We start from the raw sequence: 24,250 nt of genomic DNA, 5'->3' as shown, positions 1-24,250 counted from the left end.
CTACGTGCCTTATATGTTCCTCCTTTGTTTTACTAAAAATGAGTATATCATCAAATTAAACTACCAAAAAAAATCATACATATCCTTTTAACACTTCATTCTTTAGCCTCATGAATGTACTAGGTGCATTAGTGAGGTCAAATGGCATTACTAACCATTCATAAAGACCCTATGTACTTTTAAAGGTTATCTTCAACTCATTCACTTCCTTCATTATTATTTGATGGTATTCACTTTTAAGATCTATTTTAGAAAATTACTTAGCACCCACAAAATAGTCCATTAAATCTTCTATTCTAGGAATGGCAAACCTATATCTCATTGTTATCATATTTATTTCCCTAGAATTAATACACATTATCTATTTACCTCCTTTCTTAGGTACCAAAATAAATCAAATGACATATGGGCTAGTACTCTTTCTAATTTTGATTTGATCTAAAAGCTCTTGGACTTGTCTTGAAATCTCTCTATTCTAATCTGGTGTCATCTTATCTACATCCTTGTTAGGAAATGATGTCCCTAGCATAAAGTCAATTTTATGGTTGATAGATCTTTGTGGAGGTAAGGTGGTTGGTGCCCCATCACTGATAATGTCTTCAAATTGGTCCAACAGGTCTTTCACCTCTGTAGGTAGTGGTCTTTGTTTGAGTTTCCTTCCTCCTTAAGTTTCACAACTATGGAAAAATGAACTCCTTTCTCTTCTTTTAAGTCATGTAAAAACTCCTTCACACTCATAAGAAGAACACTTGGGTCCCCTAATACATCTTCTCCTTCTTCAATAAGAGACTGAATTCTAAAGGTAACCCCATCCTCTTAAATGTGTACATATTCTTCTTTACATGGTGCACTACATATCTATCATATTTCTATGGTCTACCTAGAAATAGATGGAAATCATCCATGGGTAAAACATCACAAATTATCTTGCCTTAATAGCCTCTAATAGATAACTAAACCCAAACTTGCTCATTAACAAGAACATTTTACCCTTTATTCAACTAGGCGACTGTAAGGATGTGCATGAGGAATCTTTGTAAGTTTCAACTTCTAACTAGCCTCCTCTAATATGATATTTTTAGTTGAACTTGAGTCTATAACGACTCTAAAAACTTTTCCAAGTATTTAAAATTTCACTCTAAAGTATACCCTCCTTTTTTTGGGTTCTTCTTTGCTACGTTCCTTGAGTAAAACCCTTCTAAACATAAAGTTCTCCCCACTTTTTGAATCAAGATTCACTTATGAATTCTTGGTGTTACTAGCCTCTTCTTGAGCATAAGAAATATTCTTCTCACCTTGTCAAGATAATGCCTTATCAGGACATCTATAAGAAGGGTGACCTAGTTCTCCATAATTGTAGCATTTCATACTAGCAAAATGTGAGTCCATTCCAAAACATCTTGATCTGCCTCTTCCACCACCATTAAACCCTCTACCTCTAAAATAAGAACCTCTTCCACTTACTTTATTTCTCAATTTAGTCAGATTGGACTCACCTTGACTCTTATTTTCATTACCTCTACCACCAAATCCCCCTCTATGAACCCCTCTAGAGTCTCTTCCTCTTCCTCTACCTCTAGAATTTGAGTCTTGCTTCTTTTTTCTCTTCTCCTTTACCTTAGGTGCCAATTGATAATACCTATGGATAATGGTAGGAGTTAGAAGAATGATTTCTTCTTGTATGATCCACTTAAGACCACTCAAATAACTTTTCACCTTGACACTCTCTTATTCTTTCACTTTAGATCTAAGACACAATTTTTGAAAATCCTTTGTATAAGAAGCAACATCAAGATCTCTTTGTTTAAGGTTTTGTCTCTTCTTATGCAGTTTGATTTCATAATCCTCTCGTAAATAGGTTTCTCTTATCTTGACCACCATAGCTTTCCAATTAGTTATTGGCTTCTTACCCTCATTTTCTCTTTCTTCTTGGGAGAATTTCCACCAAGTTAGGGTTGGTTCCCTCAATCTAGACTTGGCCACCTTCACCTTATGTGCTTCACTAACACATTCACATTAAAAGTGAATTTGCATTCCTTCTATCCACTCCATCACTAGTTCAAGATCCATCTTGCCACTAAGTAGAGGTATTATTACAATTTCCCTTCCCCTAATTTCTTTTAAGGCTCTAAGGAATGTTTCATAATGCATGGGTGGGCTAAGTTCAAGGATTTCATTCACTTCCTTATGCTTATCTTCATCATCTTTCAATTTTTCATTGTCTTTCTTAGAATTTTCTTCCACTTTCCCTAACTTGTCTCTTATGGCTACTAACTCTTCTGTTAGCTTTGTATTCTCCTCTTTTTTATCTGTCATTTCTTTGGCCAACTTTGTATTAGTCACCATGGTTGTCTCACCCACTAAGTCACTATTGAACTCTGACATACACCTAGCCCAAATTAGTTGAGCTTTGATACCAATTTGATAGGGAGATCTCCTAACTAGAGTCCTTCTTCCCTTGGAATATCCTAAGGCTTCTTCTTAGCCTTCTTTGGGTTTTCTATCTATTCCCAATCAACATAAATGCTTCCCTTATTCCCCATCTTCACTAGATTAAATATTTAAGGAGATGTTCAAGAAAATTTGTAGTTGTTGATCGATATTATTAAATTGGTGGCCTTTTTGAAGAAAAGAAAAGGAAAGAAGCATGGTGAACCGAGCATAGAAGAAGGAAGATCAAGTAGATTTAGTGAAAATTGAAAGTGTTAGGAAGTGCATTAGTTGTGTTGGTGTTTTAAAACTACCAATTTGATCTAAAACCCAATACGAGGATGCAAAAAACAAGACTTGGTCTAAGGGTTAGCTATTTCCTATATTTAACTGAATTTTCTTTAGATCTGGACCAACTTCAACATAATCATAGAGGACCCTCTACACTCTAGGCTCTGCAGTGTGAAGGCAAGTGCATCTTAGGGATGGAAATGTGACTAGTTTTAATGATTTTCTCTTCAAACATGTGCTCACTTGTATTCTTCCTATAAGATCTATCCCCTATAGTAGATAATGGTCAGTAATTCTTCTTATATTCTCAATGAATTTCTGATTACAACAACTAACTATAATTCAGAGAGATAGTATTACAAACAAGTAATGACTAGCAGTTTGATTCCTTGTTACAGAAAAGTAAAAATTGTTTTGATTTTTAAAATATGCTTTGTGCAACCACATAAACTCTTCAATTTTTATTTGATCTAATGATGAGTTCCTTATCAATTTCTATACAAAGTATCCCAACAAAAATTGACCTATTTAATTGCCTTACAATTAAATTTATCTATAGTTAACCCTGAATTTCATTCTTATGATATCCCTCTCATACACCTAGTGTTAGAAGCATGAATGTTGATGATATTCCTATGGGGGAGTATTGTAGAAACATGATTAGATCATTATCATGATGATATGTTACATTCATGACTATGTTTTTCATTGATGTAACCATAGAAATTTTTTGTGGTATCTGACAGAAGAACGATACTAAAGATCAAGTTGGTAAAGACAAATCATTGAGTATGTTTAGTAGCAAGGTTAAAGGGATATTATACTATGTGTCTAGTTTAAGTCTAGAAGAAGTTATGCAAGTTTCAATGAAGATTGTTCTGAGATAGAGTAATAGAGACATGTTCTAGTATACTTGTTATATTTCTTAGCAAAGTTGTTATTCTGAGAAGCCGAAGTTAAAGATGTGAAGAAGACATGTTGGTGATGATGTGACTAAGCTTTCTCATAATAATGTTATGTGTATAGAAAGTTATTCAAGTTGCAAGGAAAAAGATTAATGTTATCGCTAAGTGTAATGTATTCTTAATGTGGTCCTATTATAATTAATCGAGGTGGTGTAATAGCTGACTCAGGGAATTGTTTTATGGATTCGTTATAAAGGAAGGATATTTTCCTTTAGCATGTATGGAATAATGAGAATGATTTTAAGAAAAAAAAAGAGAATAACACAAAAATAAGAAGAGAAGAGTGAAGATGAAGGAAACTTCATTTCCGAGGTTTTATTATGAGATCCAAAGTTGGATACTTGGATTCGAGGTTAGTGACCTAGTCTACAAGGTCCAAATGTGATTGGTTTGGTTGACAGGATAGAGGAAAGAAATTAAAGTATAGTACATATAATTATTCTACAAGGAATAGTCGAGAGATTAGTTGGATAGTGAGTTTAGTGGTCTTGCCCCAGAAGTTTTTTGGACAGTGGGTCCTTCTGTCTTCTACAACTCCTAACAAGGTTGGGATCTTCTTACAAAGATTCAAAGTCTCTAATAGGAACTCATATGTACTAAATGTTGTAATATACTCCTGATAGATTCCATTCTTTAACAAGGAATATTTATATTAGTACATCATCTTGTGGGCATCATTTCCACAAGGGTTTTCCCTCTGATGAAGGGTTTCCCTAGTTAACATATCTGGTGTAGTTGTCCATGTGCATTTTGTTATCGTTTTTGTTTACTTGGTTCAATGGATAAGATTCTTTAAGTTTGATAAATGTTTTAATTATTGGATAACTAATTCACACCCCCCCCCCGCCCTCCCCTAGTTATCTTGGTCGACTATTGTTTCTAACAATTGGTATTAGAGCATCAGGTCCTTGACGATAAAGTTTGACAACTTTGGGAGATCCATGGTGAACATGTTAAGGAAAGATAGTCTGATGTTCAATGGAAAAAATTATGATAGCTGCAAAGAAAAGATGAAGACACATCTATTATGTATGGGTCTAGGATATTAGATCTTAACAAAATTAGCATAGACAATCATTGTTGAAAGTGTAAGAATTTACCTTAGGGAAAAATTCACCCAAGATCAAAGAACTGGAACACAAGCACAACAATAGACCAGAAAGAGTATGATCAAAATATCAATATGTATTCAATTCAATATAATTGAAAGTACACTAGGAGTGCATGTATTTAATGGCCTTTGAGATGCATCTAGAATGCATAGGAATTGACATCATGATAAGTCATAGAACCAGGCACACGTCTACCAGATATGGGTTATTCTCCATTAAGTACAGGAGTAAGTGTGATGGTGTGAGGATAAGCCTACAAATGTGTAGCATGCAAATTTATGTTGTAGAAACTATGTGTTAAATTAGGAGCATGAATAACTATTTTTTCTATATGACAACTCAATTAATGATGCAAACTCGAGTGTTGTAGAGTTGCTTACTTCTATGTTGTCAACATGACAACTCATAGAAGTGTGCAAACTCTTAAGTGTCTCACAAAATAAATAATAAAATAATGCATTAACCTAAGTAAACTTAAGTAAAGTATAAATAGTGAATAATTATTTACACCAACACCCTCCCTTAAGTGCAACTTAGGGTAATGCACTTAACCTTACGAAAGCTAGAATGAAATGCATGATGGGTCCCAACTATTAAGCCATGTTAGGCACCCATGTACATAATGAAATGCAATCTCTCATAAAAAAAAGAAATAGGGAAAAACTCATCGGAAAAACCCTCCCCCAAAAAGAGAGATAAAAAAACTAGATGCATGGATGGATGGAGTAATCAAGACCCCCCATTATGACATACATCAACTATATACAATAGAGAAATGTGAGAAGAACACTATCCCAAAAGAGGAAAAGGTCCCCCCTATAAGAGAGAAGAAAAAGAGAGACAAGGTAGTCTCCCCCCAAAATGAAGAGTGTTGATTAGTGATAGCTTCTCTAATGTAGAAGTTGATCTAGGACTTTTGAATAGTGTTCCTTCCCTTTAGAAGAAACAATACCATTGGTACAAGTGAGATGCTTCTGCTTTGTGTGGAAAGAATCCTAATGATCATTGATGCCTCTAAAACCTATTCCACTGTCCCTATCAAGGATGAATGTAGAACCTATCCCAAAGAACATATTGTCTCCTCAGATGATAAAGAGACCTCCTACAACTATTGTACATAAGTATCTACAATCACATCAACCTATGAAGATCGATCATTTAGAGAATGGACATGAGGGTCAAAGTGAGCCCTCACAACAACTAAAGAATGATCATGTTCATCAAAAAGAAGATGTAAATCATCAAGGCTATCTCCCAAATCTGTGTGTGTGACTCCACAAATAAATCTAAAATGTCTGCTATGTAGTCATTCCCTGTTACTAAAGCTGGAAGACAAGGTGTACCCTACTGTGTTGGACCTATCACTATGGAAATGTATGCATGTGGACTATACTGATGCCATGACCTCTTACTCCAATTGTCGATAGAACCCCACATATCTAAATCTGTTGAAGCACTATCATTGGTGTCACTATCATTTTCCACAGTGTATGAAGAGTGGAGAGGATTAGAGGATAAGTTGGGTGAACTTTCCTCAAAGTGTACATCCTTCTCCACAAAGATCTCATGTGTCTCAGGATCCATAAGTCTATATGCCTTAGGAGTATCTTCATATCCGATGAAAGTACAAGTCCTAGGTGCTAGTGCCTTGCATCCCCTGGAAGATAAGTTTGCCCATGCTAGACAATCAAAGGCTCTAAAGTGACTCACAATTAGTTTTCTACCACACCATGCCTCAAAAGGAGTCTTCCCATCTAGGGCATTATGAGGAGACCTATTAAGTATGTGATTAGCACTGCTAATGGCTTTGACTTCAAGTGTAGGATCAAGAGACTTGGCTCTAATCATGTAACTTGCCATGAAATTAAGAGTTCTAATCCTCATAGCTGTAACATCTATCTTGTGTAGACTGAATTCTAGTGAATTTTGAAGATCAATTCCCTCAAGTTTGCAAAATTCTTTAAGTCTTTTATCCACATATCTGCTTTCATTGTCCATCTGAAGAACCTTGATGAATTTCCTTGATTTTTGTTCAACGTGAATCTTGAAGGCTTGAAGCTTGTCCAACACTTCATTCTTATGATGAAGGAAGTAGAACCATGTGAAGTGTGAAAATTCATCAATGAAAGTAAGGATGTAGCAACCCTGGCTAAGTGATGTTACTACAAAAGTACTTGCTAATATCATGTGAACTAACTGAAGAACAATTAGAGCTCTTAAAGACTTCCCTTTATCAAACTTCTCCTCTAGATGCATATCCACTAAACATGATGAACACACCTATAGAAAAGTTGATGTTAGGTAGACCTTTGACCATGTGTTTTGAGAAAAGTTGTTGAAGATAACATAAGGCAAAATGACCAAACCGCTTATGCCATAGTTTGATTTGTGAATTAGATTGAGTCAACAAGGCTTGAGAAGGAGACTTAGGCACAAAGTGAGAGAAGGAATAAAGCCTCCTATCATGATTGAGTTTCCCCACTATAACCAATGAATCATCTTTTAGACTTTGTACCATTACTAAATCTGGAATGAACTCAGCTTTTTTGCCATCTCCGAGGTGAGTGATTTGGTAAATTGAGAGGAGATTAGAGCTTAGGTTTGGAACATAGAGAACGTTTTTGAATTCCCAATTTTCCATCTCCACATGTCCTTTTCCTTCAACTTCCATTTTAATATCATCTCCCACAAAGATGTGCAGTAGCTATGACTGCTTCAATGAAGAAAAATATCCCTTTGAAGAACCTATATGATAGGAGACACCTGAGTCAAGAATCCATTCTGATGAAGAACTTGTGTTTTCCTTAAGTGCTTGCCCTTTTCCCTTTGAAGAGGTTGGATTTGAATCCTTGGAAGTACCTGGCACTTGAATTTTTTTCTTCTTGAGTAGGTTTTCTAACTCATCGATTCTCTTAGTCTTGCAAAGATGCTCATCATGATTTGGCTTTTTGTATTATGCACAAAAAAAATTATCCTTCTTTTCACTATTTCCCCTCTTATTGGAAGAAGAACCTACTTGTTGTGAGGATGATTGTTGTGTCTCAGATTGTGATTTCTACTTCCACTGCTTCTTCTTGCTATTGTTATAACTTTTTCCTCCTTGACTTGATTGGTGCTCATCACTAGCCACCAATGCTTTGGTCTTTAATGATGTGAGAAATCCCAAATCTATCAAGTGAGATTTTTTAAGAATCAACATCTCTGCAAAAGTATCAAATGTAGGCTTCTGGATAACACTTCCCATAGTTAACCTGTGAATGTTATAACTCAAAACAAAGGAAACATACTTTGAAGGTAGCCTCTTTAGGATATAATGAATCAACTTTTCATCCTTAATGGGATTTCCACAATCTTTAAGTAGTGCCCTATACTCATTGGCTTTGTTGATATAATCCTAAATTGTGTCAAAGTTCCTTGGATCCAATAGAAGTAGATCATCCTCAATTTGGAATCCCTTTTCCTCATCCACCCTACCATACAATGATTCAAGTTTTTCCCATGTAGGTTTGGATTCCTTGAAACTAGAAATGTGGAAGAAGAGATCTCTATGTACACGATTCCTGATAATTCATAAAGCTTGTTGGTCTTGCTTTTGCTTTTTCCAATCAACGAGTGCTATAACATCAATGGGTTTGGGAATTGTACCATTAACATAAAGACTTAAACCTTTTTCCATTAATCTACTCCATGCAATATATTTCTATGTAGAATAATTATGTGAAGTTAGAAGTGGACATTTAGGTGAACCCATGATGCAAAAAAGGAAAAGAGCACACAAGAGAGATGCAAAAACACAATACACACCCCCCTTTCACTCAATCAAAAGACCCCCCCAAAAAAGATGCTTTTGGCACTTTATATGTTGTGCATGTACAATATGCCACTTGTCAAAATGAACAAAGTGGACTTTTGATTTTACTATTTACAACTACCTTTTGAGGCCCAAATTTATCGCTAAGCATTGTAGCTCAGATGTACAACAATTTTAAAAAGTAATCAAAGCATTACAATATAGAAAAGGCCCTTATGTTGGAAGTGATATTTTTATCCACACAACACTAGAATATAAATGCAAATATAGAAAATAGAAAAAAAATAATGCACTTTCAAAAAAAGCATAACCTAAAAAAGTGTCTAGATGAGCTCGTATGGAGTATTTCAAGTTGCAAAATGCAGGATTGAATTGGTACAATCACCAAAAAAGGAAATTTCTAAAAAATCCTTGCATCAAAACTAGAATAGAACACCACCACTGAAAAGTTCAAGAAATTTTACCCAAAATCAAAAAAAATCACACCTGATTTGGAGTCTGTGTGACTAACTTATGGCCTCTCAAAATCGGGCTGCCAAATCAAAACTACATCTAGAGAGTGGTTTGGGTAGAAAATTGTGAGCTTAAATTTGACAATCATATGGCCATCATAGTAGTTGAAAAATGCTTTGGAATGATGGTCATATGATTGTCAAATTTAACACTGTGTCTAGCTGACATCAGCAAAAAATCCACCCTGGGTGACATGGAACGACCATACGGTAAAAATTGTTGATGTGTCGTATGGGTGTCCAAGTGTCTATACGGTCTAGTACATGTGGAAAGCATATGACTGCTAAGTTAGCAGTTGACGTGGGGCTACCGAGGTGTCTATACATGTGCACTCATGGCTAATTGGTTGTTGCCATGTGTCCTGCAATGATGTGGACTGTGTCCACGTGGAGGGCTGGGGTGGTGCAGACATGGATGATTGCAAACTACATGGCGATGTCTTTGTCTAACAAGAAATAGACATATGTGCCATGTTAGTTTGAGACTATTCACTACATGGCAAGATAGGGGCACCAACAAAATGATGACACAGGTCTGGGTTTTCGGCGAGAACTGTTACAGTTGCCAAAATATCCTTTTTAATGAAATATTTAGGCATCAATTGGGAGAACAACTATCAGAGAAGTTGAATGTCACTGGTGAAGTCTGTCACGATCATTGAGGCACCAAAATGTAAGGCACCTACGGGGAGGGGAATCTCTTGCTGCCAGGAGAAGTTTTAAGTCATCAGTAAGTGGGAATTAAAATCCCACATTGCCTACGTGTAACACCATTTGGGTGTTTAAAAATGTGATGCTACAGAATGCAAATAAATAGCCACCGTGTTATGTTTTTTGCTGGCTGCTGGTGGAGTTTGGCTGTCATTTTAGGATTTCGTCTGCTAGACTGTGTACTGAGCGGCCAAAAAATTATGAAGTTGTGCTCGACAAACTAGAATAAAGGAGAAACATGCTATAGAATATTCCTTGTGTAGGGTTGGGATGTCACTGCCTGGTACCTATACAAAAAAAAAAATTCTCTGCTACCTGAAGGGCAAAAAAATTTCCAAAAATTTGCAATAAAATTGTGACAAAAATACAGGGAAATTAAAATTAGATCTGAAAAATTAAATTGCAGATCTAAAAAATGACCATATTGAACTTGCAAATTGGGCCTTTGGGTGTCGATTTGCAAATTTTTTTTGCCTCATGATCAACTTTGGCTAGGGCAGGCAAATTTATAGCTGAATTTCACCGAATCAATGTTCTAGATGCAATGGCAAGGTCTGTTACGGCTCGACACTCCTAATTTTTGCGATACTTTGGATCTAGGTCAAGGTGATGAAGCAACAATGGTCTCAAATGGCTATGTGAAGAGAGATTCTCCAAGAGCTCTGATACCATGTAAGAATTTCCCTTAGGGTAAAATTCACCTAAGATCAAAGAACTCTAAATATGATCACAATATCAATATGTATTTGATTCAATGTTATTTTAAGTACACTAGGAGTGCTTGTATATAAAGGCCTTTGAGATGCATCTAGAATGCATAGGAATCAACATCATGATAAGTCATACAACTAGGCACATGTCCACCAGATATGGGTTATCCTCCATTAAGCACAAGAGTAAGTGCGATGATGTGGGGATAAGCCTACAAAGGTGTAGCATGTAAAATTATGTTGTAGACACCATGTGCTAAATTAGGAGTGTGAATAACTATGTTGTCTACATGATAACTTAGTTAATGATGTAAACTCCACTGTTGTAGACATCATGTGTTGAATTAGAGTTGCTTACTTTTGTGTTGTCAACATGACAACTCATAAAAGTATGCAAACTCCTAAGTGTCTCACAAAATAAATAATAAAATAATGCATTAACCTAAGTAAACTTAAGTAAAGTGTAAATAGTGAATAATTATTTACACCAATAGAAAGTGATTTGGAAACTTGTGTTGAGGAAGAGAGAGATCCTTTCATCTGCAACATAAGAGCTAGAGAAGCACTATTGTTTGCACTTCCTAAAATTGAATAAAACTAGGTAAAATCACTCGATGCTTCTCATTTGATTTGGAAAATAGTTTTGAAGGTGATGAACATTCCAAGAAATTGAGGCTAAAAAGTTGGATTTATGCATTTCAAGATGCTAAAATTATGGAAGATGAATCTATAAGAACATATGTAGGTAGAATATTAGAAATTGCTACAAGTATCAAATCTCAAGGAGGAACCAAAGAAGATGAGGTAATATGGAAGATATTGAAGAGCTTAACACCACTATTTAAGTCAATAGTTCAAATAGAGTTGTTGGTATCTTTTACCAAAGATTTCACAAAGGAGACATTGATTGAGAGACTTAAAGAAGTTGGCAATGAGCTCAGACAATCCAGAGAGTTGACCAGAATAGAAATAGCTTTTAGTGCCTTAGATATTGAACCTAGTTTATCAAGGAGCACAAGTGTTAGAAGAGACTTTACTAGATGTAGTAGATCTGATGAGGATAGAAAAATTGAAGGAGTAGTCCTTCCAATAAGAAGAGAAAAGGATGGTAAGAAGATCTTTAAATGTTGGACTTGTAATGAATTTGGTTGTTATGCATCTAAGTATCCTAAAAGGAGAAAATGTATAAAGGAAATTTCAAACCTAGAAGAGATGTAGATTGTCTGTATGCAAATGAAGAAGATGATTTTGATGAACAAGCAGTAAGTGCTAGTGATGATGAAGTAGGATTTGTAGCAATTAAAGAAGAAAGTCCAGAAAAAATAGCTTTGTTATCACTGGTTAAAAAGAGATCTGATTGAATAATTGACAATGGTTGTTCACATCATATGACTGGTGATATGGACAAATTTGTTGACTTCAAAAGTCACGATGGAGGCATTGTCAGAGTTGGAAACAATGCAACATGTCATATTAAAGGTATTGGATCTATAACTCTTGATGGTAAAACTAACACTGAGGATGCATATTTTATTGATGGTTTGAAATACAATCTTCTGAGTGTTGGACAACTAGTGGATAAAGGTTATTAGTTGCAGTTCACAGAAAAGTCATGCACGATCAAAGACAAAGATGGAAGGGTAATTGGAACATGAACCAAATCTAAAGGTAATGTATTTTAGTTGAATCCTACTGAAATGACATGTTTGGTTACAAAGGTAGATGATAGTTGGTTATGGCATAAGAGATTTTTTCATATAAACTTTGATAGTATTGTGAAGACTAGTAGTATGTTTGCAATTAGAGATTTTCCTAAGATTATAAAGCCTACTAACACAACTTGCAAACAGTGTGTTTTGGAAAACCATAAAAAACTTCTTTTCCCAGCAAGAAGTTTGCTACTACAATAAAATTGGAGATTATATATATAGATCTTAGCTATCCTACAAATACTAAAGGATTTTATGGTGAAACGTATTTCATGATTTTAGTTGATGACTTTTCTAGAATGATGTGGGTTGCATTTCTTAAAGAAAAATCTAAGGCATTTGATAATTTCAGTATATTCAAGAATAGAGCTGAGAATAAATTAGGTATGAAAATTAAATGTTTAAGATTAGATAGAGGGGGAGAGTTTACTTCAAATTAGTTTAACATCTTATGTGAAGCTAATGGAAAAAAAAGACAGTTATTAGCTCCAAAAACCCCTAAACAAAATGGAATAGCAGAGAGAAGAAATAGGTTAGTAATAGAAGTAGCAAGAGCTATGTTAGCTGAGAATGATGTAACCAAGATGTTTTGAAGAGAATTTGTGAATACAACACTGTACACTATGAACAATGTGAAAGTCAAGAAAAACACAAACAAGACCCCTTATGAATTATGGTTTGGTCACTCATCTATAGTTAAGTATTTCAAAAAATTTAGTAGTAAGTGTTATATCAAAAGAGATGATGATATTGGTGAGTTTGATGCTAGAAGTGGTGAAGGTATGTTTCTTAGTTATTCATTGAAAAGCAAGGCTTTTAGATGTTATAATCTGAGAACTAAGACTATTATTGAAAGTACAAATGTAAGAGTTGATGAGAAATTCAAGATACAAGAAAGAGTAGTTGATTACAATTCAGATGATGATTTTGTTACTAAACCAGAGATTGATGAAGTATTCCTTGAGACAAAAAATGATTTGTAGAATGAAGGAGAGCTAAGATGGGAACAAAGCTCAAAACCTTCAACAAAGCCAAGAGTTGAGATAATAATTCCTACTTTGGGTAAGAATATGACAAAGAATCATCCACTTGATTAGATCATCGGATGTGGAGATAAAGGTGTGATGAAAATGAGAAGAATCAATGAAGAATTATGTTTGATATTTCAAGTTAAACCTAAGAATGTAGATAAAGCATGTAAAGATGACTATTGGAAGCAAGCTATGAAAGAGGAATTGGATCAGATAGTAAAGAATGGGACATGGGAATTGGTCCCTAGACTAGCAAACAAGAATGTGATAGGAACTAAATGGGTATTCAGAAACAAGATGAATGAACAAGGTGAAGTAGCAAGAAACAAAGAAAGATTGGTATGTAATAGTTACTCATAGCAAGAAAGAAAATACTAGGTTGAAAATTATGCTCCTATGGAAAGAATGGAAGCAATAAGGTTATTCTTAGTATGTGCAGCATATAAGAAATTCAAAGTATATCAGATGGATGTCAAGTCAACATTTTTGAATAGAGAACTTGAAGAAGAGGTATAAATACAACAACCTAAAGGTTGTCCTTTAACAAAAGATAAGGACATAGTATGCAGATTGAAAAAAGCATTGTATGGCTTGAAGAAAGCACCCAGAACTTGGTATTCAAGGTTGGACAAGCATTTGAAAAACCTTGGATATAGCAAAGGTGTGGCAGATAGTAATCTCTATTGGAAAGAAATTGATGATGGATTAATGATTCTGGTAATATTTGTTGATGATATCATATTTGGAGGAAATGATGATGAAAGTAACAAGTTTGTAGAAGAAATGAAATATTTTCTAGGATTACAAATCATATAAGACAAAGAAGGAATTTTATTTCTCAAACTAAGTATTTGAAAGATTTATTGAAAAGGTTTTTTTTGGAAACATGTAAACCCATTGGAACACCTATGGTAATTGGACACAAGTTATGTACAAAGGATGAGACACCTACTGGTGAGCAGAAGAAATACAGATCTATGATTGGAGGATTGCAATATCTAACTCACACAAGGTTGGATATAGAAAATATTATTGGAATTGTTGCAAGATTCCAAGTTGATCCCAGAGAAGCACATTATGCAGTAGTCAAAAGGATATTTAGATACTTGAAAGGAACACTAGAGTTTGGATTGTGGTATGATAGATCTAATGATTTCACTCCATATGTCTATGCTGATGCTGATTAGGTAGGCAATATGGATGATAGAAAGAGCACCAGTGGTGGAGCCTTCTTTCTTGGAGGAAGATTAGTTTCTTGGCTAAGCAAGAAGTAGGATTGTACCTCACAAAGTATAGCAGAAGCAAAATATGTTGTAGCTGCAAAAAATTGTAATCAAGTTGTTTGGATGAAGTAGATGCTAAAGGATATGAGGATAAAATTCAGTGAACCTATTTTCAGACATTGTGGCAACACAAGAATAATAAATGTCTAAGAATCTAGTGTTGCATTCTAAGACTAAACACATTTCTATCAAGTGTCGCATGTTGAGAGAGAAAGTTACAGAAAAGGAACTTAGATTGGAGCATGTAAACACCAAAGAGTAGATTGTAGATATTTTCACTAAACCTCTTCCCAAGGAGACTTTTGAGTATTTGCAAGGTATGCTAGGGGTTATGCCCCTTCCTACATTAGAGTAGATGATGCAAGAGTGCATCAATCTAGTGTAATAAAGAACTATTGTTTGTCTGGACTAAATGTGGATGCTTCCTATATGAGGGAGTATCTGTGATGGACAGAGTCATCTGGGGGAGTATCTGTGATGGACAGAGTCATCTGGAACTCTTGAGGTATATCAATATATGGGGAGAATGAATGATGAATAGGATTTGAAAAGAAAGGTTAACAATCTTTTGTAGTTGGTATTCTTGGAACTAGATGTTTTTCATCTATGTTGCCATCAATGTCAAAGAGGGAGATTGTTGGAAGCATGAATGCTGATGATATTCCTATGGGGGAGTATTGTAGAAACATGATTAGATCATTATCATGATGACATGTTACATTCATGACTGTTTTTATCATTGATGTCAACATAGAAATTTTTAGTGGTATCTGATAGAAGAACAACAATAAAGATCAAGTTGATATAGATAGATTGTTGAATACTTTTAGTAGTGAGGTTAAAGGTAGATTATACTATGTGTCTAGTAAATGCATCTAACCTCAAAAGCATCAGATATTAAGTCTAGAAGAAGTTATGCAATTTTTGGTGAAGATTTTTCTGAGATAGAGTTTATAGAGGCATGTTCTAGTAAACTTGTTATATCTCTTAGTAGATTTTTTATTCTGAGAAGCCAAATTTAAAGATGTGAAGAAGACATGTTGGCGATGATATGGCTAAGATTGCTCATCATAATATTATGTGTACATAAACTTATTCATGTTGCAAAGCAAAAGATTAATGTTATCACTAAGTGTAACAAGTTCTTAATGTGCTCCTATAATAATTAATTAAGAAGGTGTAAAAAATGACTGAAATAATTGTTTTATGGATTTGGTATAAAGGAAGGACATTTTCCTTTATCATATATGGAAGAATATGAATTATTGTAAGCAACAAAAAGAGCAGAATGTGAAGATAAGCATAATAGAGTGAAGGTGAAGGAAACTTTTTTATTGAGGTTTTATTGTGTGATCCAAAGTTGGATACTTGGATTTGAGGTTCATGACTTGGTCTACGAGGTCTAACAATGATTGGTCCACTTGATAGGAAAGAGGAAAGAAGTTAAAGTACAATACACACAATTATTCAGCAAGGAATAATTGAGAGATTAGTTGAATAGTGAGTTCAGTGATCTTGCCCCAAAAAGTTGTTTGGACAATGGGTCCTTTTATCTTCTACAACTCCTAACAGGGTTAGAATCTTCTAACAAGGATTCAAAGTCTCCTAATAGGGAATCATATATACTAAATGTTGTAATAGAATCCTAATAAGGTCCATCCTCTAACAAGAAATATCTATATTAGTACATTATCTTATGGGCATCATTCCCACCAGGGTTTTCCCTCTAATCAAGGGTTTCCCTAGTTAACATATCTGGTGTAATTATCTATGTGCATATTGTTATGGTTGTTGTTTAGTTTGGTTAAATGGATAAGATTGTTTAAGATTGATAAATGTTTTAATTATTGGGTAACTAATTCCACCCCCTCACACCGGCCCTGGCCCGCTCCCCCCCCCCTCTAAGTTATCTTGGTGGACTATTATTTCTAACACCTAGAAACCTTGTCAATTCAATGAAAGAATTTACTTAACTCCTTGAATTAAAAGAAATCAATGAAAATATATACAACCCATCCAAGTTGCATTAAAATGAAAGAACCTTGTTCATTTCAATACTAAAATTACAGATACATGGAAATGAAGAAAAAATTTAGAGACACTGATATTGTGTAACCTTCCTACATATTAATCTTCCTTGAAGATAATACATTGCTGGTGCAAACTCAAGAATAACTCTAGCTATGACAAACTATCATTCAAGATTCATTTGTATTCCTAGACTGCAAAATTTGAAGATGTCAAAAAATTTGATACAAAGACTAATTGGACTGACTGCAAAATAGCATAAACACTAAAATCGTACAAACTTTGAACCCTCACTCCATATATTGGAAATATTTTTATAGGAAGGATTGAAAAAATCTTCATATGGAAGGAAACATGTCAAAAATTTATTGGAAAACAAATATAAAGATATTTTATATTGTTACATTACAAACATTCCTTGTACTTTGATCAAAATTTAAGAAGCAGTTGCAAAACTGGTAGTTGGCACTTTCAATAGGTGTCTTTAACATAATTTTTTTTCTTCTTCAAGATCTTATTTCTTTCTTTTCCTTTTCTTCATTCCTTTTTTCTCTCCTACCTTTAACTACATCTTTATATTGCCTAATCAATTTCCTCGAATGGTAGGGCCTTTATGTGATGTAGAAGCACCTAACTCTCCATTCACCATGACATCTACATTTTTAACTCTTCATGAGTTATACTCAAGTGAATTTAAATCCTAAGAGACATTTTTAATAGGATCACCATAGGTATTAAATATTTTGAGCCTAATTGTAAGACCTAGTCCCCATTTGGTACTTTATAAATGATGGGTTTTGACTATGGTCAAGAGGCATTTCTTAGATCTAGAATAGGATAGGAATGTCTTTAGGTTTTCTTAAACATATTATATTCCTCTAGGGTACAAGGAAAAAGTCCTAGAAGGGTTAGATTGCACAAATTGTGAAAATTGCAAAAAATTGCTAAATGCAACAAAAAGTTGCTTGACAACTTTTGCAAAAAGTTGTTAGCTTTTGTTAAAACTTCCCCCAATGGTCACAACCCTTGAATTTTGGTTGGTATGTCTAGGGAAGGACTTAAAATATCCCTTTTAGATGGATGGAAGTTAGATAATATAATTTTTCTTTTAAAATCAAATAAATATCCCATTTTTCCTTGTAAAATGTTGCAATTTCTAGGTGTACGGACATGTACATATTGACACGTGCGAAAAACCTATCATTATATAATCATAAACATCCTACCTAATCAATGCAATTGATCTGAGGGTCTGAAGTGCTCTACAACTCAAGTTATTAAAAGATCTTCCCTGGGTGCACTAAAACCCTCCTTTTGGTGGCCACTTTTAGAAATGAGGCCCTAACTTGCATTCTCACTGTGTAATTTCCAAACCACTTGGTAAAATGAAATTTAGGAATTTTTAATATAACATGCTTGAAGGATGGGAGATGGAAGTCAAGGCTTCTTCATTTTCTAGCAAGCCCTAGCCCAAACATCTCTATGTGTTTGGTGTAGAACATTAGGTGTTAGAGTGTTTCAGGAATTTGGGGAGTGGATGAAGTCAACCTAATCGTGGATATTGAAGCCTAATGGTTCCTTTTATTTTTTCTCATTGGTATATTTTCCAAGGAAAACATCTAACTTGCAAGTAGGCTTATATAAGGAACTTGATGCATTTATTGTTAGGGCATCATTTGACTAGTCTAGAGGTCTGCAAGTTTGGAATCTTGTACTTCTCCCAAAAGGGTATCCATAAACCTAGTTTGTTTTTAGGGTCATTTGGAGGAATTTCAAACCAAGTCCTAATTACCTTGTTGATAGGGCTAAAAGGGGCTCCTTGACCTAATTGGGAAAATGGTTGTTTGAGGCCTTTAGGAACTAGATAGGTATACCGAGCTCACCTGTTTGAGATGGTTGACTAGTGAGGAATCTTTCCACCTCCCCTTAAACTCATAGGTTCCACATCCAAGTGAAAACCTAGTTTTTGTAGATTTTGTGCTTTGTAGCCTAGTTGGGCAACTTTGGTGCCTGGACTACATTTTGAAGTAAAGTAATTTCCAAGGTGTTGATCCCTCTCTTGACTTTGTCTTGAAGTGCTTGGAAGCATCCTAAGGCTACACTACACATATTTTATTGTTTAAGGGAGAACTCTGCATCAAGTGGTATCAGAGCATACCTCATATCCCTTAGGCCAATAAATTTGTTGACACCATGGAAAAAGAAGATGATGAAGATGATGAAAAAAGAGATAGAAAAATGTAGTTGATGAGGCAAGAAGTAGAGAAGCTTAGGGAAGAACTCAAGAATAGAGGCAGTGGAAAATTTGAAGATATTGAACAAGGGAGTGAAGAAGAACCCCTTGAGTAGGAGGAAGAAGAATACCCTGCAAAATAGAGGTTGTTGATGAGAACTCTCAAATCTATAGAGAGAAGAACCATGGATGCCAAGCTTGACTTGCCTACACACAATGGGAAGATGGATCTAGATGTTGAAATGGATTGAGTGGATGTCCTTATTGAGATAATGGGTGTTGCACACATTGCATAATATTGCTTAAATTTTATTATTTTATTTTATTATGTAATGTTCTATCTAGGAGCACCTAGATGGATGTGCAACATGTAAAGATTCCTATGGGATATACTTGATGAGTTGTATTGTAACATTGTGATAATATTTTATGTAATTATTTAATATTGGGGTAAAGAATTAAATGCCCAATATTAAATGTGGGGTTAGTGGGTTAGGTAGCACATGGTTTATGTAATACCACTTAGTGGTTTTGTGGGACTTGCTACTATATAAGTAGCCACAAGGGTATTTTTTGGGAAGTAGCATGACAAGGAGAAGACAAAAGGAAAGAGTCAAGCAAGACAAGGCTTGACAGGTTAGGCAAGGGAGCATTTATGAAGTTTGGAAGCATGGCATGGGATGTGTGGATTCATGTTTGTTCAAATAGATTACCTAGTAGTGGCTATGGCTTTGAAGGCTTCCATGGTTGTATTGCAATGGTGTTTATTGCTGAATAATGCATTGTGATGGATGCTCTTGGAGGTTGGGTTTTTCCCTCAATGAGGGTTTCTCAGGGTATATCTTGTGTCACAATTTTGTGGGTGTGTTGTCTATTCTCTTGCATGTGGATTTTAATTGCATATTTATTTCAGATCTATTATGGGTTATGTGGAAATGGTTATATTCTTTTTGTAAGTTTCCTTACAAGTTGTATCAGAGCTATGGTTTTATTATTGTAACCCTAGATTGAATATATGGGAATGCATGAGAGGATAAAAGAAAGGGCAAGATATATGAGTTGTTTATTGTAGATCTAAGGGTTTTGGGTTTGCTGTTATGATAAGATGTTGGTAGATTTTGGGCATGTGAAATTGTGGATCAATTTTTTTTTTTGGATGTTTCATTTAAATGAGGGTTCTAGGGGGTAGCTTGCAGAAATGACCTCTTGGGTAAAAACAAAACTCGACATTAGATCTAGGTCGACATTTTCATAAATTTTGATATATAATATGCCTTAGTTTGGCCATGTTCAAAGGAAATAAAATAGGTTTTCAGTTTCAACCTGTGATGACCCTCAAATTTAATCCCGTTGGAGTTTTCGTCACAAAAAAAATCACAATGAAAATGGTAAAAAGATTGTCTAAGTAAAATGAGCATAACTTTGTCTCAGGATATTGGATTTCAAACTTCTTATAGGCATTGGAAAGCTAATTTAGAGTACTACAACTTGGTGTAGGTTTGGTTCTATGATTTTGAAATTTTGTTAGATTTTAAGAGCACAAAATTTAGATGTTTTTTATTTTGATCAAGGATTAGGGCTTAACTTGGGCATATGGAGTCAAATTTTGGACTTTGAGTAGTGAACGAAAAGCTCTTGTAGAGCTCTACACATTGGTTTAGATTTGGTGTAGGTTTGGCATGGTTTATTTGGTGATATATTGATCTGAATAGTTTATGATATATTTTCACTATGGTAACATTGTGAGTTTATGGCATTGGAGATTTTAGATTTAATGTCATTGTATACTTAGTTCATATTTCAGATTGGTCTCATGATGATATGGTTATCAATGTTTGATTTGGATATGTATTATGACTTGTTAGGCCTACAAGTTGTGCAGTGTTGTAAGTGGTCTATACTTACATATTGCATTTATGGCTTGGCTATGGGTTGTCTTTGCCCATTAATCTTTCATTATTGATGCATATTCAAATTAGTGACTTGGATTTGGTTTGTATATGCCCTAAGTCACATGATTTGTTGATTTTTCTTCATGTAGAAGGGATGACATGTTGTTACCAGGTACAGTCATGGCAGAGGATTGTGGTTGACTATTTTATGCTGATAGGTTGGACACATTGAGAGTCAAATGCCTGGTTCATGGATGTAATCACGGTGTCATGGATTTTGGCATGACATGATTGGATATATAGGTACATCCTTGATGTTCATTGGCTTGGATTCTTGATTTGGTTATGGTGGTATATCTTCTTGCTTGAGGATCATGGTTATTTGGTTTCTTTTAAGGACCTCATGATGTGCACTTTGAGTTCTTTGATGGTTTGATGCCTTGGTTGATTCTCATGGTTAGAGGATGGTTTTTCATCATGATGTCATGGATAGCTTGGATACATAGTTTAGTGGGAGCTTGTGACAGTGATGGGGTGACATTGCAGGATTAGTTCCTAGTTTGGTTTGTATCTTCTTAGGTTTGGAGATCTTGGTTTCACTTGGTGCTGACACTTTGGTTGTGAGTGTAGACCTAGAGGATCTTCATGTAGGAGATGGATTTTATGATGCCATAGGGGACCTTGTACCGTGGTTGAGTGGGAATTTTTGGCATTGATATATTTATTGAGTGTCGACAAATGTTGAAGGTTTGTCTTAGATCCTGTTGTTGTAGAAGTGCCTTTAACATTTGCATGGTGCACTTGTTATCTTCATGGTGTGTGAAGATGGTTAGATCTTAAGGACTCATGGGGTTCTTGGTTATCTTCATGGTATGTGGAGATGGTTTTTTTCATGGTGTGTAGAGATGGTTTCATCTTGAGGACTAATGAGGTTCTTGGTAAAGGTGTGGTTTATACTTTCATTTGCCATGTTATCCTTGGAGTTGGGATGGTTTCATTTTATGTCATGGTCTATTTTTGATACATGTTTAGGGTTTTGACATGTTATTTTATGTTCATATGGAGCATGTTATCTCTTTGGTTGAGATGGTACGATCATGGTGTCATGTTTATGTTCCTGAGGCCATGCTTGGAACTTTGACATTGATATTGGTTTAATTTCTTGGTATTGAGTACACTGATCATAAGTTGGATACTTCATGATATTTCTATGTTGTATTTGGAGTTGGCATGTATTGATTGGTTGCAGGTGCTCATAGATACTTAGAAATAGTGGTGATGCTAATTTCTCTTGGATTAGAGATGTGTTTGTTGGGATAGTTGATGGTTTCAGCAAGAAGTTCGAGGGGCACTCACCTGATAAGGACTTGAGAGGAGATTGTTCTTAGATGAGTCTTGGTTGGAGACTTGGATATCTTGACGAATATTATTTTTCCCCACTCTTGGTCTACTTGGTGGTTTGATACTTGAGAGGTATAGCTCATTGCTTTTCTCAAGTGCATCATATTGTTTATGTTTTCCTTTCATGGATATAGATCTTGAGCTATGGTACATGAGTTAGTTCTAGAGGGTTCATTTGAGAGATGGTTTAGCATTGGTTATCTCCATTTTCATATGTCTTAATGATGTTTAAGTTTGAGAGATGGTTTTATATTGGGTATATTCCTTGGTTTAGGGATGGTTTATGAGTTTGATCTTTGTGTGAGGGGCTCACATCAATGATTAGTTAGATGGTATGGTTTGGGTATTGTTGAGGCTTCTTGTTGGGGTTGTATGGAGGAGATAATATTTGCACAGTTTACATCTAGAGGTGTGTGTAGAAGGACATGATACATGTTATGATTTGCATAATTTCTCTTTGGTCTTGATTATCTTCATGGATGTTCGATTTTACTTACATTGGATTTGAGATTGGTTAGAGATTTTGATCACTAGTTTGTGCTCATGAATGTCATGTGAGAGGTGACATGGTTATTCCTTTATTGCTTTCCTCTATTGGTTGTGGAGAGCTTGGGAGAGTGTTGGAGACTTGTTATGAGAGTTGTTGCAGGTTATTAATTTATGTGTTGTGGATGTCCTTGAGACTACATGGATTCACTTCTTTGAGATGTTGTGAGTGGATTGGTTATAGATTTGACATTATCTTTTGCAGTGGGAGCTTCTTGGTATATATGTGGTAGGTATTGCTCTTGAGGCTTTTGATTACAAGTTATAGATTAGATATGTCGGTGATGTGAGATTCACTTGGTATACCTATGAAGGTATCGATAGGTTGATGGGTTTGACAATTGCTATGGGTGCTATTTCAGCTATGGATATTTTGACAACTACAGATACATGTGATTACCTTTAGATCAGTTTTTTGTGCTTGACATTTTAGTTGGTACAAGATTTTATGATCTTCTAATGCGACAGATTGACTGGCTTTCTCTTTGGATGGCTTCTATGTATGTCTAGTGGCAATGGCATAATAGGAGGTGGCTTCATTCATGTTTGAGATGTTGGAAACTTTGATTTTGCTATGGGTACCATGATGGAACACATGGTGTACACTGATCCATGATGGTGGATGTGTTGGGGGGGATTATTCCCTTGTTCTTTTATGTGGCTACGGATTAAACCTAAGCAATGTATACAACAAGTGAGAGATTGTTGAGATAATGGTTGTTGCACACATTGCATAATATTGCTTAAATTTTATTATTTTATTTTATTATTTAATGTTGTATCTAGGAGCACCTAGATGGACGTCCAACATATTAAGATTCCCATGGAATATACTTGATGAGTTGTATTGTAACATTGTGATAATATTTTATGTAATTATTTAATATTGGGGTAAAGAATTAAATGTCTAATATTAAATGTAGAGTTAGTGGGTTAGGTAGCACATGGTTTATGTAATACCACTTAGTGGTTTTGTGGGACTTGCTATTGTATAAGTAGCCACAAGGGTAGTTGTTGGGAAGTAGTGTGACAAGGAGAAAACAAAAAGGAAAGATTCGAGCAAGACGAGGCTTGACAGGTTAGCCAAGGGAGAATTTGTGAAGGTTGGAAGCATGGCATGGGATGTGCAGATTCATGTTTGTTCAGATAGATTGCTTGGTAGTGGCTATGGCTTTGAAGGCCTCCATGGTTGTATTGCAATGGTTTTTTTTGTTGAATAATGCATTGTGATGGATGCTTTTGGAGGTAGGATTTTTCCCTCAATAAGGGTTCCCTAGGATATATCTTGTGTCACAATTTTGTGGGTATGTTGTCTATTCTCTTGCATGTGGATTTTAATTGCATATTTATTTCAAATATATTATGGTTTATATGGAAATGGTTATACTCTTTGTTGCAAGTTTCCTTACAGTCCTAGCTAGTTTCTATGAATGTAAAGATATCCCTAAAAATCAAAGGATGAAGATTTCCAAGTCTAGACCAAAAGGCTCTACACTGACATGATGGAACTTCATCCAAGATGATAGGATAAAGAATGAGAAGAATCTAGTCACTACACTAGTACATTTGGGCTCATTTTTTGACC

This window comes from Cupressus sempervirens, chromosome 8 (genome assembly GCF_028749045.1).
Source record: "Cupressus sempervirens isolate cs-2001-9-10 chromosome 8, ASM2874904v1, whole genome shotgun sequence".
NCBI classification, from domain to species: Eukaryota; Viridiplantae; Streptophyta; class Pinopsida; order Cupressales; family Cupressaceae; genus Cupressus; species Cupressus sempervirens.
This window is presented reverse-complemented; position numbering follows the sequence as displayed.